The sequence below is a fragment of the Mobula hypostoma genome, chromosome 6 (assembly GCF_963921235.1).
Source record: "Mobula hypostoma chromosome 6, sMobHyp1.1, whole genome shotgun sequence".
NCBI classification, from domain to species: domain Eukaryota; kingdom Metazoa; phylum Chordata; class Chondrichthyes; order Myliobatiformes; family Myliobatidae; genus Mobula; species Mobula hypostoma.
The window spans coordinates 180,266,588-180,284,291 of NC_086102.1; the positions used below are offsets into that span (position 1 = coordinate 180,266,588).

General features: G+C 42.5%; 1 protein-coding gene across 3 annotated transcripts in view; it reads right to left on the reverse strand.

Moving 5' to 3' along the window:
• Positions 1 to 17,704, reverse strand: part of cobll1b (cordon-bleu WH2 repeat protein-like 1b) — a 197,316-nt gene that overhangs the window by 158,687 nt on the left and 20,925 nt on the right. The window contains exon 2 of one of the 3 annotated variants that reach the window (XM_063052344.1): positions 8,390 to 8,556. The exons of the other annotated variants lie outside the window; for them this stretch is intronic. The gene's annotated coding sequence lies outside the window, so the exon portion shown is untranslated. The remainder of the gene's footprint in view (positions 1 to 8,389; positions 8,557 to 17,704) is intronic. 3 annotated transcript variants of the gene reach the window in all.

The following is a 17,704-nucleotide window of genomic DNA, read 5'->3' on the forward strand; positions in this document are numbered from 1 at the left end:
TTGCTAATTTCTGACATACATCAGAATGTGTAGGAACAAGTCCAGACAAAGTACAGGAATGTGGGATGAAACAGCCTAGCGAAGTGAACTACTGTCGCAGGAAGGGAATAGGTTACTTACCCACTGTAGTTCAGAAAATGAAGAAAGTTGGAAATATAACAAGAATCATGTTGGAGAGGGGCAAAATACTTCTGCAATCTGATAAAGTAATATATTTTGTTGTTGCATAAAAAACTCCCAGATCTCACTGCATTCAGGAAGCACTCTGCAACTCTCACATCCATGTAACTTAACACTCAACATTAACCTTCACTAATGCTGGCTTGATTCCAGAGGCCAGTCTGGGTGAAACAGACTTATACTATCAGCATCACGTTCTACAAAATAAAAATACTGCTGATTTGGCTATCAGATTATATTATTTTACTCCTGTGAAAGGTGCAGCAAAATAAAATGATAATGCATTCCTTTTACTTTCATTTCAGAAACAGAATCAGAGTTACAAATAAATTCTTCTTGGGCTTCCAGCCAGGTACAGGTATCAATTTTAAATGACATTTCAATGACAAACTCTGCCAACTTCATCAAGGATGATGCCTGGGTATGTCTAGTTTGGTGGTATTTATATCCAAAATCAGAGTATATTATCAATGTTATATTTTATGAAATCTGTCGGGTTTTTTTTCTAAGAACAGTACAGTGCGAAGACATAAAGTTACTAATAATTACAAATTTACCAAGTAGTGCAAAAAAAAACCCAAAAAGAAATAGCAAGATGATGTAGATGGATTCACGGACCATTCAGAAATTAAAATGGCAGAGGAGAGGATGCTCTCTCTGAATTACTGAGTGAGTTTCTTCAGGCTCCTGTTCCCTCCCTTCCTGATGGTAGTATCAAAAAAATCAAGGACATGCATGGGTGGTGAGGGTCTTTAGAGTTGGATGGATTTCTGATATAAAATGTTCTAGAAATTCTCTGTGTTCCCTAACCAGAAAGATCCTTCAGTCTGTTGCCTATAGGTGCACTTGACTCAGTAATCATAATGTCCTTGCTTCTTCAACAGACAGGGATCCAGATTTTAACACTGTTATTCAAAAATAAACAATATTAATGCAGGTCATATAATTTTTTAAATCAATATTCGGTTTAACTATTACATTCTAGATCAAATTTCCAGCATCAAAATCTGTAAGATTCCACGGGCTCCCAGGAATAAAAGAAATAAAGGTAAATATGAGAAAACTAAAGTGTCTTCAGCTTAGGACACAACTCAATTTTCTGCAGACTGTGCTTTTCAGTCATTTTTTTAAGCATAGAGAGTTTGATGTTTTCCTTTGAATGGGTTCTATGGTGTGTGTTTGTTTCATGGCTGCCTGTGGGAAGACAAAGCTCAGGGTTGTATACAGCATACATACTCTGATGACAAATATACTTCAAATTTGAATCCTGAACAAGGTTGGGTACTTGGGAACTCAGTCATCCCACCTCTCCTGTTAGTTCCAGGAGTTTCCCGCATATCGATAATGGCTCCCTGACGCCCGGAAATTATACACAATATCCCGGAAATAGATTTTTTTGAGAGGGAGAGGGAGCATCCTGATTGGTCTCTCTTCGTGCTAACAGCCCCAACCACCGGGCCACGAGGAAACAATACGATTTGGTGGTACGAAACGATATGAGTCAGCTGCACCTTTCCTCATTCTCTGCTAACACACGCGAGGTCATCAGTAACCCAAGACGTGCAAAGGGATGGGTCTGAGACCCATTTGTGAATGTCCCTGGTGAATCATCCATGTCAGCGCGGGAAAAAGATCAACTCCTCGAGCTTGCAAATGACGGTAGGCTGAAAAGTATGTCTGACATAACATCTCTGCCAGCATTCTGGATCAAAGACAAGGCTGAATATCCTGCGATAGCCACGGAAGCACTGAAAACGCTGCTTCCATTTCCAACCTATCTCTGTGAAGCGGAGTTTTCTGCAATGAATGCAACGAAAACTAAATTGTGGAATAGACTGGACATAAGGAACCCCCTTCGAGTATCGCTGTCTCCCATCACCCCTCGATAGGACCGTGTTGTTGCAGGAAAACAAGCCCAGGGCTCCCACTGATTCAGCGATATTGGTGTGTTGCAATGATTTTATATGTTCATACGAGGAAAATATGTGCTGTGTGTTTAACATCCAAACATTACTTAAAATGTTATGATGCTATTGACTTATAAGTGACTTATAATTCAGTGGTCCCCAACCTCCGGGCCGCAAAGAATACAGCGGTGCAGCGGTACCCAGAACGCACCCAACACATCTGGAAGAAAAAAAACAAAATAAACAAGCTAATTAATTAGGTGCCGCCCAGCACGTAAATGTCGGCCCAGATCAGAGGCGATCGTCTCTGATCTGGGCTGACATTTACGGCAACCTAATCAATTAGCTTGTTTATTTCGGCTTTTTTCTTAAAGATGTGCTGGGTGCGTTCTGACTACCGCTGCATTCTTCGCGGCCCGGAGGTTGGGGACCACTGTTATAATTGACTTATCACTACATTCATGCGAGGAAAATATGCGCTGTGTGTTTAATATTAAATTCGTTAGGTAAACCCCTTTAGAAACAAAATTGAGTGTATTAGTTGACTTGTCACCTATATTCCGGTCGCGTTTAACACCCACCCCCTCCCCGAGTCGGCCGGTCCACAAGAATATTGTCAATATTAAACCGGTCCGCAGTGCAAAAAAGGTTGGGGACCCCCGATTTAAACTAGCTGGCCAGCTGCCAAGAAGCTGCGCTATTGATGTCCTACATGATGAGGCCAAACTCCCTGCAGACTTGCTTGAAGTTGTAATAGAATAAACATGATAATATAATATAAGTACATATTTTAATGTCACATTTGCTGCATATACCCAACTTGGTTTACAGATTAGACAAAATCACTAAACAAAGTATTACATACAACCTTGGAGGTTGACGGGGGGGGCGGTGATATGGGGTTGCGGGGGGCGGGGGTGGGGGTGCTACCTCCCTGAAATGGTGGAACTACTTCCCTGAAATGAGTTTTGCAGGGTAGGATGTCTGGGAACTTGGGGGCATTTTCAAGGTTACTTGTAGCCTGTCCATCTAGTTTTTCTACCTTTTCTCTGTCTTTTTGTTGCTCCAGGCTAAATCTAGACACTGTTTAGCAACACAACACTGAACGTCCTTGGTGGGAAGGTGTGAGAACGTAAAATAAAATTTGACGCCTCAATCTATTGCTTATCGGCATTTGGAGTCTCAGGATTTGGCATCATCAGGATCAAAGTCTGTAAATAGGAAAAGCCCTGTCCATGTTGAAATACTGTATGATTTTGTAAGTGTGAACCAAGAAACTGGACATAGGACCTCACTTATTTCAGCAACACACATCAAAGTTGCTGGTGAATGCAGCAGGCCAGGCAGCATCTCTAGGAAGAGGTACAGTCGACGTTTCGGGCCGAGACCCTTCGTCAGGACTAACTGAAGGAAGAGCTAGTAAGAGATTTGAAAGTGGGAGGAGGAGGGGGAGATCGTGGTTGACCATGATCGTGGTTACCCAACTTATTTTTACATTTTAACCCATCATGACATCTGACAGGTACACAGACACAATCTCTCTCACATTTTTTCTAATCCTTCAGGCTAATCTTAATATGGACTTCTTTTCAAATGATATTCATTTGTGTGCAAAGTTAAGATTAACCTTGCATGTTTATTCATTTCCATAGATGCTGCCTGGCCTCCTGCTGAGTTCATCGAGGTGTGTGTGCATGTGTGTGTGTGTGTGTCTCTCCATTTCCTGCAGAATCTCTAGTGCTCATAGTTTTCTGCGTTGCACTCATGAACGCCTAAGCTATTGTCTTATGTATCTGAGTGCAATGGAGTGTTCCTTCTGTTCTCAGAATTAGCTCTGGCCAGGATGCAGATAATTATCTCACTGAACTCAGAATTTTTTTTCCCCTCTGGGATTCTCCATATGAAAGGGAGACCACTAAGAATAGACCACAACCAATGATCTCACTTTCAAGGACGCATTATCTCATATTCTTCTTATTTATTGCTATTTATTTATATTTACGTTTGTGCAGTTTGTTATCTTCTGCACTCTGGTTGATCTTTCATTGAACATGTTATAGTTATTATTCTATAGATTTATTATGTCTATAAGAAAATGAATCTCAGGGTTGTATATGGTGACATATGTGTACTTTGATAATACAATTTACTTTGAACTTTGAAAATCTACTTCCTCTCTGGATGATAGAACGTGCTTTTTGCCAACCATCGTAGTGCAATCTTTACAAATAGACCTGAAAAAGATTATGGGTGTAGGGTACCTGCACTAACACAACAGGTAGAGAGCAAGAGCGTGCTATATTGAGACGGGTCAAATAAACTCGAACAGGCATGAATAACAATGCAAAACCACTCATTTTCCAAATGCAGAGATGACAATAGAAGTCCATAGAACAAACACAAGGTTTAAAAGCTTCCAATTTCACATACACACAAAGCAACCCGGGTCGCTAGTATCGTGAAGCACTGTGCTAACCACTACACTACTGTGCCACCCCTACTTATCATAATAAATAAGCAATAAACATCGAGAACATGAGATGAAGATTCTTCGAAAGTGAGTCCATAGGTTGTGGATGTAAAAGTGAAGAAGAATGTAAGCATAAAAGGACACACTACAGTTAATGCAGAAGCCAAGATCTGCATTGAAGGGAAGGAGTTCCTGAATTAGGTAGCTTGAACTTGGCATTGGTTTCTCCTTTCTTGAATGGGGCACAAATGCTGTATCATCATGTTTACCACATGACCGATCATGTCCTAGATTTACTGCCAAAGCCCTGCCTAGCATTAGAGACTTCATCATCATCATTATGTATGGTGTCATATGATGTGGGGGATTATGGTCTTTGACTGTGATTGCTCTTGGCAAATTTTTCTGCAGAAGTGGCTTGCCATTGCCTTCTTCTGAGCAGTGTCTTTATAAGACAGGTGACCCCAACCATTATCAATATTCTTCAGAGATTGTCTGCCTGGCATCAATGGTCGCATAACCAGGACTTCTGATGTGCACCAGCTCCTCATACGACCATCCACCACCTGCTCCTATGATTTAACATGAACCTGATCGGTAGGGGGAGGCTATGCAGGTACTACATCTTGCTCAAGACTGACCTGCAAGCTAGTGGAGGGATGAAGCGCTTTACATCTCCTTTGGTGGAGATGTATCTCCACTCTGCCATCCCATTAGAGACTTCACCAATGTAATTATGTCATATGGCCACATACACTGCTGAGAAAATGTTTGATGGCAAAACATTATAATCTGACACATATTAATATGCAAAAATCATTAAAAGTATTTTTTAAATAAAATTAAAAGTCAAAAAGTTTGTGGTATCCCCACAAGGCTATTCTCCTACTAGCGACTTTCCTTCCACGTCAAACAGAAACAATGTCTTGTAAAAGTATTCTGAATCAACCTTTTGGTCACATAAATGAGTATTACAACCAGGGATTTTGATCAATTTAACCAAAAATGTATACAGTATTTCTGAATCACATGCTCTTTTTTCCTCACCACAGTAGAGCACAAAATACAGGGAAAATTGTAAACCACGAGTTTGTTATTTATAAAAACTGTGATAAATTTACATTAAAAAACTAAAAGATATAATTTTGTGGCCTTCTCCAAACACATTAATGACAGCAATTCAATTTCTCAATCAGTATTTTCCACCTGCCTCATTCAAAGTTATTGTTCATTTATTACCGTATGTGCCGTGTCTTTGACGTGGGCAATCAAGGTCTCCATGAACACAATTGTTCTTGAAGAATATCTCCACAGAAGTGGTTTGCCATTGCCTTCTTCTGGGCAGTGTCTTTACAAGACAGGTGACCCAACCATTATCAAAACTGTACTCTTCAGAGATTGTCTGCCTGGCATCAATGGTCGCATAACCAGGACTTATGATGTGCACCAGCTGCTCATACGACCATCCACCATCTGTTCCCATGGCTTCACTTGACCCTGATCAGAGGGGAGGCTAAGCAGGTGCTACACCTTACCCAAGGGTGACCTGCAGGTAAGCGGAGGGAAGGAGCACCTCACACCTCCTTTGGTAGAGACATACCTCCACCCCGCCACACATTCAAATTTATACATATATGAAAACAACACCAAAAGAAATTTAAGACCATATTCTTCTGCATCAAAGTATTAAAATAATACAGAAATTGAAGACTCTCACAAAAAAAGTCAGTGAAAATTACTGGACTTTCAAACTTAATGGCAAGCACCCTGATAGCTTTACTTTGACGCAATCTATCAAAAAACAGGACATCTGAGTTTCTAAGCATGTAAATAGTTACATTTACCCCTTTTGTGCATCCCACAGCTCATTACAACTACTGGCGCACATAAGTAAGTGCAACAGTAACATTAATATAGTAAGATCCCAAAATCTGCAAATCAATGACAGTATAATTGCCGGTGTTCATCTCCAGCCTAAGAATTAACAAATATTGTTGTTACTCTCCAATACGCTGAGAACAATGTCTAGACATAATGTTTGAAGAGGTGCTTGAGGAATTGGATGCACTGGAAACAAAAGCCATTTCCTTTTTTTAAAAATATACCAACATTAGCTTAGTTTTCAAAGCAGAAGCTCTTTCCCTGGCCTATTCTGGAAACGTGTTTTGTGAACCATTCACTTACTCATTCAAGTGATCAAGTGCATGATGATTAAAACAACTGATGGTCATCCCAACATCCATAGTTTGTCACCGGCTTCATAGTCCTGCACAGCAGAGAGGGGTTCTTCACGTTTTTTATGCCATGGACCCCTTTGGCAGGCAGTCCAGTGAAGCCCAAGGACCCCTTCTCAGAATAATGTATTTAAATATATATTAAATAATTCACAGGATTATAAAATAAAGCAGTTATCAAAATATTCATTCATTATTGAAGAAAATGTTAAATTTCAGTCAGAGTTTAAAGAAAATAAAGATGGAAGTTTTTCCCCATCCAATTTCACGGATCCCCTGGAATCTATCCACAGATCCCTGAAGGGTCTGTAGAGCCCAGGTTAAGAACCACTGCTCTGGAGTAATATTTCAAAACATATGGCAGTTACTTAAACTTTTAGGAGGCCTTGGAGGTGATTATTTCATTTGGCTTTTTTCTCAATTATAATTGCATGTGATTCCATAACAAACACCTTCAACAATGCGCCCATCACTTCTGTGGAGCAGTGAGATCAAGTTTTAAAACAGTTTCCAGACCAAAATGGCATCCATACCAAGAAGTAATAAAGCAAGCGTCTTGTGTTCTTCCCCACGCTGGCAATGGAGTACTTCTGATGGAACGCGCAAGCCGATCAAAGCATCAAGGAAGATTGAAATCATCGAGAACAAGAGAGGAAAGCGAGCAGGTGCTCAGTGCCATCTGCCTGTGGGTGACTGGTGTCTGTCTGTCTCTCTCGCTCTCAGTCGCACTGCCGGAGGAAGGTGTCTAAGGTGTCTGCAAAATCTCTCTCTCTCTCTCTCTCTCAATCTCTGCTGCCGGACGAAGATGTCTCCACGTGACGGTCTCTCTTTCCCTCTCGTCTATTGCTCCCGGAACAAAGTCTCTGTGTTCGAACATTCTCGATGCTGCCGGAGTCCCGGATCTTGGGCAAGGTTTCACTGATGCGGTTTGTGGATTGGGCTCTGTCGCTCATGTTCTGATGTGTTTCCGGTTGCTCCTGTTTTGTTGTTATTTTGTGCAATTTTGATCATGGTGAACTGGCTCTACAGCCTGAAGTTAATATACAACACAGACCTAGATTGAACAGAATATGCCTGGACTGTTTCGATGGTTTGTGGTTTGGTGTTTTGCATTCTGTGTTTATTGCTCATTTTTTTTTTGCCATTTGAGTGATTTGTTCTTTTTTTTTACGTTTCGCGTGCTGGGGGTTTCTTTGAATGGGTCCCAAGGTGTTCTTTCTTGGGAGTCACGGCTGTCTCATGGAAGAAGAATCTCAGGGTTGTATACTGCATGCATGCTTTGATAATAAATGTACCTTGGATCTTGAATGTGTTTCAGTGGTGGTCAATGAGAAAGCTTGGCATTAATACTATTAATGGACTAGAAATGGGAAGCTGTCAGTTCTTATCACCATCAGGTAATAAACGGTTAGGTTATAGATTGCCAACATTTTTTATGCCATGGAACAATACCATTAAGCAAGGGTTCCATGGACCCCATGATGGGAACTCTTGAGTTAGACAAGAGTGCTGACTTGTGGCCCAAGGACTGCCAAGCAGAGAGGAAGTCTACACATCTCTGTGGTTGATACAACAAACCAAGTGGCCGTATTTCTTACCTGAAGTTCTGGAAGGCACGTGGATGTAAGAGTAACAGTAATCCTTTGCCATTTATGGGTGGAGAAAAAAAATACAGTTGTATATCAGGACTCTGAACGTTACCAGAGAGCAAAACAAGTTTCAGAGAGCAACACAGATCCGTGGTTATGTCCAGACAGAAAGCACACTGTGAAAGCACAAACAAAGAGAACTATGAGTCACGGAACAGCTAGAGGGTGAAAAGCAAAAAGACCAAGAAACAAAGGTCATAAGAAGCCCAGTGGGAAAGCACATTTTTCTCATTCTTGTCTCTATACGTAGTTAATTACGAAAAAGCAATGCAGAATTGCAAATGCAGTTCGGGAAGTAGAAATGGAAGTTAAAATGAAAGGAATGATCAATTTTTTAAAAAAAAAATCAGACAGGAAGCTGAATTTAAGTTGTTGAGAAATAAGCTACAGCAAATAAACTGTTTAACTGTGGCTCAAAACATTTTCAACAAATAAAACAAGTACAGTATTAACTAACTGATAAAAGCAATTAAATTCCAAAGTTCAAAAGAATTTTTATTATCAAAGTACATACAAATGAGGCCTCTGTCCACGTGGCATCCTAGCTGTCTAGAAAAGCAAGCCAGGGTAGTACAATACGGAGAGCAAGCTCACCCTCTCCTCACATCTGATGAGACGAAGGGGATGGCAGAGACCAACAGTTTCACACCAGCAGCGTCACAGGAGTTGCCAGTCTACATTGAACACAACAAACGGACTCCAGCTCCTGAACTTTCTCTCAGGGTTTAATCCCAAAGCCTTCCCCATGAGTGGGTATAGCCACAAGGCAACGGAAGTTTGAGTTTGGAGTTTTCCTTCTCGTAGATGAGCTGCCAGCCACGGCTGACGGGCCCCATCTGACTGAAGTGACTGGTTTTAAGCCACCAGTAACCCGCCTTTGCCCCTTCTCCTGTCAGTACAAAGGGTTCCGCCAGGCTTAGTAGCTAAGCCACATGTGAAGGCCAGGAGCTGGACTTGGTTGTCAGAGGCTATTTGAGGCGCACGCCATTGGGAGCATTTACTAGGTAATGGGAGCTTATTGCCACTACCGCCCCTGGCTGTAACAACCTTAAGCAACATATATGTCACCATACACAACCCTGAGATTCATTTTCTTGAAGGCAAACGCAATGGAACAGTAACCATAACAGAATTAATGAAAGAACGCCCAAGTCGGGCATTCAACCAGTGTGCAGAAGACAACAAACTGTGCAAATACAAAAAAAAAGATGTAATAAATAATAAATAAGCAATAAATATGGAAAACATGAGATGAAGAGTCCTTGAAACTGAGTCCATCGGTTGTGGGAACATTTCAGTGATGAGGAGAGTGAAGTTCGGAGAGTGAGGTTCATCCCTTTGGTTCGATTTGTAACCATCGTCGCCCCTCTCTTCGGAAATGTTTATTTAAAAATAATTTACGACAAATTGCATGATTCCCATCGGGCCAGTAGAAATCTGTACAGTCCAGATGAAGGATTTCAACCTGAAATGCTGACAATCTCTGCAACTCAATAGATGCTGCCCGATCTACCGTGTGTTTTTTTGCAGCTTATGGCTCAAAGTAAGTTCTTTTTTTTTAAACTGCACTTCATAACAATATAGATTCACTTTCTGCAACACACATAAAAGTTGCTGGTGAACGCAGCAGGCCAGGCAGCATCTATAGGAAGAGGTACAGTCGACGTTTCGGGCCGAGACCCTCCGTCAGGACTGGCAGTTTGACTACATTACATGTCGTCAAATGATTGCCTTTTTCACGGTAGCATAGTGATTAGCGCGATACTATTACAGCTTGGGGCGTCTGGCTTCATCTGCAGGGAGTCCCTGTCCGTCCTCCCTGTGGGTTTCCCCAAGTGTCCGGTTTCCTCCCACAGTCCAAAGTAGTACCAGGTAGGTCACTGTAAATTGTCCTGTGAGACTTAAATCAGGGCTGTCAGGAGCTGCTGGGGCAGCATGGCTCGAAGAGCATGAAGAGCCAATTCCACGCTGTATCTCTAAATTAGAAACATAGAAAACCTACAGCACAATACAGGCCCTTCAGCCCACATTGCTGTGCCGAACACATACTTTAGAAATTACCTAGGGTTACCCATAGCCCTCTACTTTTCTAAGCTCCATGTACCTGTCCAGGAGTCTCTTAAAAGACTCCATCGTATCCACCTCCACCACTATCGCTGGCAGCCCTTTCCACACACTCACCACTCTCTGCGTAAAAGACTTACTCTTGACATCACCTCTGTACCTACTTCCAAGCACCTTAAAACTGTGCCTTCTCATTCTAGCCATTTCAGCTCTGGGAAAAAGCCTCTGACTATCCACATGATCAATGCCTCTAATCATCTTGTACACCTCTATCAGGTCACCTCTCATCCTCCGCTGCTCCAAGGAGAAAAACCAAGTTCACTCAACCTATTTTCATAAGGCATGGTCCCCAATTCAGGCAACATCCTTATAAATCTCCTCTGCACCCTTTCTATAGTTTCCACACCCTTCCTGTAGTAAGGTCAGCAGAACTGAGCACAGTACTCCAAGTGGGTCCTATATAGCTGTAACATTACCTCTCGGCCCTTGAACTCAATCCCACAGTTGATGAAGGCCGATACACCATATGCCTTCTTAACCAGAGTCAACCTGCACAGCAGCTTTGAGTGTCCTATGGACTCAGACCCCAAGATCGCTCTGATCCTCCACACTGTCAGGAGTCTTACCATTAGTACTATATTCTACCATTATATTTGACCTACCAAAATGAACCACCTCACACTTATCTGGGTTGAACTCCATCTGCCACTTCTCAGCCCAGTTTCGCATCCTATCGATGTCCCGCTGTAACCTCTGAAAACTCTCCACACTCTCCACAACACCCCCAACCTTTGTCATCGGCAAATTTACTAACCCATCCCTCAACCTACTCATCCAGGTCATTTAAAAACATCACGAAGAAAAGGGGTCCCAGAACAGATCCCTGAGGCACACCACTGGTCACCAACCTCCATGACTTGTCTACAACCACCTTTTCAATTCTGTGAGCAAGCCAATTCTGGATCCACAAAGCAAGGTCCACTTGGATCCCATGCCTCCTTTCTTTCTCAATAAGCCTGGCATGGGGTACTTTATCAAATGCCTTGCTGAAATCCATATATACATCTACCTTCATCAATGTGTTTAGTCACATCCTCAAAAAATTCAATCAGGCTCGTAAGGCACAACTTATCTTTCACAAAGCCATGCTGACTATTCATAGTCATATTATGCTTCTCCAAATGTTCATAAATCCTGCCTCTCAGGATCTTTTCCATCAACTTACCAACCACTGAAGTAAGACTCACTGGACTATAATTTCCTGGGCTATCTCTACACCCTTTCTTGAATAAGGGAACAACATCTGCAACCCTTCAATCTTCTGGAACCTCTCCCACTCCCATTAATGATGCAAAGATCATTGCCAGAGGCTCAGCAATCTCCTCCCTTGCCTCCCACTGTAGTCTGGGGTACATCTCATCCAGTCCCGGAAACTTATCCAAATTGATGCTTTCCAAAGCTCCACCACATCCTTTTCCTTCATGTCTATATGCCCAAGCTTTTCAATCTGCTGTAAGCCATCCCTACAATCGCCAAGAGTCTTTTCCGTAGTGAACACTGAAGCAAAGTATTCATTAGGTACCTCTGCTATCTCCTCTGGTTCCATACACACTTTTCTACTGTCACACTTGATTGGTCCTATTCTCTCATGTCTTATCCTCTTGCTGTTCACGTACTTGTAGAATGCCTTGGGGTTTTCCTTAATCCCACTCGCCAAGGCCTTCACATAGCCCCTTCTGGCTCTTCTAATTTCATTCTTAAGCTCTTTCCTGCTAGCCTCATAATCTGCTAGATCTCTATCACTACCTAGTTTTTTGAACCTTTTGTAAGCTTTTCCTTTCTTCTTGACTAGATTTTCAACAGCCTTTGTACACCACGGTTCCTGTACCCTACCATCCCTTCCCTGTCTCATTGGAACGTACCTATGCAGAACACCATGCAAATATCCCCTGAACATCTGCCACATTTCAGCCGTACATTTCCCTGAGAACATCTGTTCCCTATTTATGCTTCCAAGTTCCTGCCTGATGGCTTCATATTTCCCCTTACTCCAATTAAACACTTTCCTAACTTGTCTGTTCCTATCCCTCTCCAATGCTATGGTAAAGGAGATAGAATTGTGATCACAATTGCCCAAAATTAATTAATTAACAACAATTTCTGAGGAGATTTGTAGAGAATAAGGCTTGTAGTACGAACAAACCTGAGATTAACGGCTCTGTACTAACTTGTGCCAATCCCCAATCCTATCATCCAGTGCATCCTAATGCTCAGTAGTCCAGTTAAGTGACAGCTCAGAGTGACAGCATGGGACCAGGCCCTGTGGCTCTTTGGCCCACACCAACCTCAGCAAGCTCTCTACTAGTCCCAGTTGCCGCTTTTGGCCCAGAACTCACCACAACCCACCCCCTGCCCCCGTATACCCTTCAAAATGCCTCTTAAATTTTGCAACCACCGATCTCAACTACTTCCTCTGGCAGCTAATTCCAGGTGTTCATTCTCTTTTAACAGAAATTACCTCTCAAGACTGTTTTGAATCTTTCCCCTCTTATATCTGTCCCTTCTAGTTCTGGGCATCTCAACTCTGGGCAAAAGACTAAGACCTTATCCATACCCCTCAGAATTTTATAAACTTCTGAATGGCTACCCCTCATTTTCAGTGCTTCAGAGAATAAAGATTCAGCATGGCCAACCTCTCCCTATAATTCAGCCCCCTAGTCCAGGCAGCATCTTCGTAGATCTGTTCAGCACCCTTTCCCCTTGACAATATCTTTCCTATGAGAGGGTGACCAAGATCCTACAAAAACCTCAGTGCAGCCTATCAAAGTCTTATATAACTGCCAGGCCGGACCTCAATTAAGGCCTTATGAAGGTGCATGTGAACAGCATCCACCGCCCTACCTTCGTATATTCCCTTAATTCACCATCATCATCAAGTGTTGTGTTGCATGACGATAATTGTCCTTGGTAATTCTTTCTGCAAAAGTGGCTTGCCATGCCTTCTTCTGGGCAGTGTCTTTACAAGACAGGTGACCCTGGCCATTAAAAAATGATACAATGTTCCTCCATAAAGATATCACAGAAACACAAGACAAACAAAGACTAAAACTGACAAAACCACATAATTATAACATATAGTCACAACAGTGCAAAGCAATACTGTAATCTGATAAAGAGCAGACCATGGGCACGGTTAAAAAAAAAGTCTCAAGTCCCAATAGCCCCATCATTTCACGCAGACCATAGAAGGGAGAAACTCTCCCTGCCATGAACTCCAAGCTCCGAAAAGTTGCCGATGCATTGGAAGCACCCGACCGCAGCCGACTCGGAATCTGTCCGAAAACTTCAAGCCTCCGACCAGCCCCCTGACACTGAGTACCGAGCACCATCTCTGCCGAGAGCTTCGACCCCGCCCCAGCCGCCGAGCAACAAGCAAAGCCGAGGACTCGGGGCCTTCCCCTCCGGAGATTTTGGATCACACAGCAGCAGCGGCAGCGAAACAGGCATTTCTGAAGTTTCACAGATGTTCCTCCGAGCTCTCACGTCTGTCTCCATCGAATCAGGATTGTGCACGGCACCCTACTTGACAGATAACAGACATCATTCACCGGAGTGGCCGCTGCGAGCTGCGTCGTGCCGCCATCTTCTCCTCCCGCCTAATGCATCTGACTTTAGCTTCACCTTCTCAAGCTTCAGTGTGAATTTGAACATATTATGATCACCTTCCCTTTAGGGTTCTTTTACCTTAAGCTCTCTAATCATTTCCGGTTCATTGTAAAACACCCAATCCAGAATAGCTGATCGCCTAGTGGACTCAACCACAAGCTGCTCTAAAAAGCCATCCCATAAGTACTCTAGAAATAGCCCCTGCTGGAATCCAGCACCAATCTAACTTTCCAAATCTACCTGCATACTGAAATCCACCATGACTATTGTAAAATTGCCCTTTTGGCACACAGTTTCTACCTCATGTTGTAATTTGTAGACCACATCTTTACTACTGTTTGGGGGTCTGTAAACAACTCCCTTCAGGGTCTTTTACCCTTGCAATTCCTTATCTCTATTCACAATGATTCAACACCTTCCAACCCCCATGTCACCTCTTCCTAATGATTTCATTTCCTTTTTTACCCTCCGCCTTCCTGCCTGTCCTTTGTATTCAACGTGTATTGTTAGACATTAAGCTCGCAGCTGTAATCTTCCTTCAGCCATGATTCAGTGACTTGGGATGGTTAGCTTGTACGTTGCAGTAACGTACGTGCTTAATACAATAATTAAACCATTTGGAACTAAGGTCAGATAAAGCAAATATACAGCATTGTCTTTAACCTGCATTAGGGAACAAAAAGAAGTGGACATCACAGAAGTCCATCACAGGCAAAGCCCTCCCCACTCGAGCACATCTGCACGGAGCGCTGTCGCAGGAATCAGCATCACTCATCAAGGACTGCCACCACCCAGGACTTGCTCTTTTCTTGCTGCTGCCGCCGCCATCAGGAAGGTGGTACAGGAGACTCAGGACTCACAGCACCAGGTTCAGGAACAGTTACTACCCCTCAACCATCAGGCTCTTGAGCCACAGAGGATAATTTCACTCAACTCCACTTGCCCCATCATTGACATGTTCCCACGATTTACGGACTCAGTTTCAAGGGCTCTTCATCTCATGTTCTTAATATTTATTGCTTATTTATTATTATTTATTTCTTTTTGTATTTGGACAATTTGTTGTCTTTCCACACTGGTTGAACACCCACGTTGGTGCAGTCTTTCATTGAATCTATTATGGTGATTATTCTATTTTGGATTTATTGGGTATTGTTGTTATTCCTGTCTGCATCATGGTCCATTTAGTTAACATTTGTCTGGCTTTTTTCTAAATGAGGTCGAGTTGCTAGCTTGAGGCTCAACCCAGCACGAATGGAAAGTGAGCAAGCAGCCAGCTGGAATCGAACCCGGGGCCACTCGTCTCGACGTCTAAACACAAAATACTCTGCAGATGCTGGAGTCAAAGCAGCACTCACAACACGCTGGAGGAACTCAGCAGGTCGGGCAGCATCCGTGGAAACGATCAGTCAACGTTTCGGGCCGGAACCCTTCGTCAGGACATCAAGACATCTACCGTGGATCCCACTACACCGCTGGCTGGCTTATTTATTGAGTATGCCCACAATAAAATAAATTTCGGGGTTGCATTTTGTGACATATATACTTTGATAATAAATTTACTTGAACTTTGACTTTTGAATTTGACGTTGAATTTACCATTTTGCTCTGTAGTAACTGTACACAGAGAATTAGTTATAAATGGTAAAGTTAACTTGAATTTCAACAGCTCAAGAAATCTTTTGGTAGCTTTTGATTTGAAACCTGGGCCAAATGTAATTTGCCTATTGCCACAACCTCATTGGCTCTTCGCGCAGATTTGGATCACCGGGACAATCCTAATACTTACATCAGGCTGCTGTTTATTGACTACAGCCCAGCATTTAACACAATCATTCCTACAGCTCTGATCAAAAAGCCTCAAAACCAGGGCCTTTGTACCACCCAGCAACTGCATCCTCATCAGAAAAGCACATTCCATGTGCATCAGAAATAAGATCTTCACCTTGCCAACATTCAACACTGGTACAGCTCAGGGATTCATGCCCACCGCTCTACTCTCTCTACACCCATTGACTGTGCGGCTTGGCACAGCTTAAACCTCACCTGTAAATTTGATGACGACACAACTATTGTTGACAGAATTTCCGATGGTGTCAGGGAGGAGTACAGGAGCGAGATATATCAGATAGTTCATCGGTGTCGCAACAACAACTCTGCACTCAACATGACTAAGACTAAAGAACTGATTGAGGACTTCAGAAAAAGTAAGGCAAGGGAACACCAAACAGTCCTTGTGGAGGGATCAGAAGTGGAAAGTGCGAGCAATTTCAAGGTCCTGGGTGTCAACAACTCTGAGGATCTATCGTGGGATCAGCATATTGATGCGGTTAAAAAGGCACCACAACGGCTATATTTCAGTAAGGGTTTAAGGAGACGTGGTATATCACCAGAGACACTCACAAATCCCTATAGATGTATTGTGGCGAGCATTCTAACTGGTTGCAACACCATCTCGTGTTGGGGCGGGGGGGGGAGGGAGGAGAGAGGTGAGCTGAACAGGATCGAAAGAAGCTGCAGGAAATTGCAAACTCAGTCAGCTCCATCATGTGCTTCCTTGACATCCAGGACATCTTCACAGAGCCATTGCCTCGAGAAGGCATCATCCATCACATATACCCCAACAATCCAGGTCATGCCCTTGTGCCATCGCTACCACCAGGGAGCAGGTACAGGAGCCTGAAGACACACACTCAATGATTCAAGAACAGCTTCTTCCCCTCTGCCATCCGATTTCTGAATGGACGTTGAACCTCACCACTTTTTTGCAATATTAATTTAACTATTTTATATATATTTACTGTAATTCAGTTTTAATTTTTTTTATATATTGCAACGTACTGCTGCCAAAAAGACAAATTCCATGGCAATATGCTGGTAATATTAAACCTGATTCTGGTATACATGTAACAAACACTTTACACAATGGAAAAAAAAACTAGCACTAACATTTCCAACATATTTTTAATATGTGGTGATACTTTTAATCCTTCACACAACAATTTTACCTGTACGTTTCACCGTTCTTAATTCAGAGGTGATAGCCCTGCATATTTTCTTTAGGGCTTTTTAATTCAGTACTGTCTGAAAGGCACTTCAGAATAACTTGCTCTGTGTATTAAGCAAAATAATAAGACCATAAGACATAGCAGCAGAATTAGGCCACTTAGCCCATCAAGTCCGCTCCACCATTCCATCATGGCTGGTCCTGGATCCCACTCAACTCCATACACCTGCCTTCTCGCCATATTCTTTGATGCCCTGACTGATCAGGAAACTATCAACTTCCGCCTTAAATATACCCACAGATGTGGCCTCCACTGTAGTCTGCAGCAGAGGTGATTTAAGCAATCTTTTGTTTTAATATGTTATGTAACTAAAGTCAATAACAATATATTGTTGATCCTACAGAACAATGAAAAACAGAATAAATCTCTCTTAACAATGCAACGAACTAAAGCCAACTAGTCACTTTAGTCACATCAGTGAACTTCCAGAAGTATTTTTAGTCAAGCCATGCAATCCAGTTTTAGC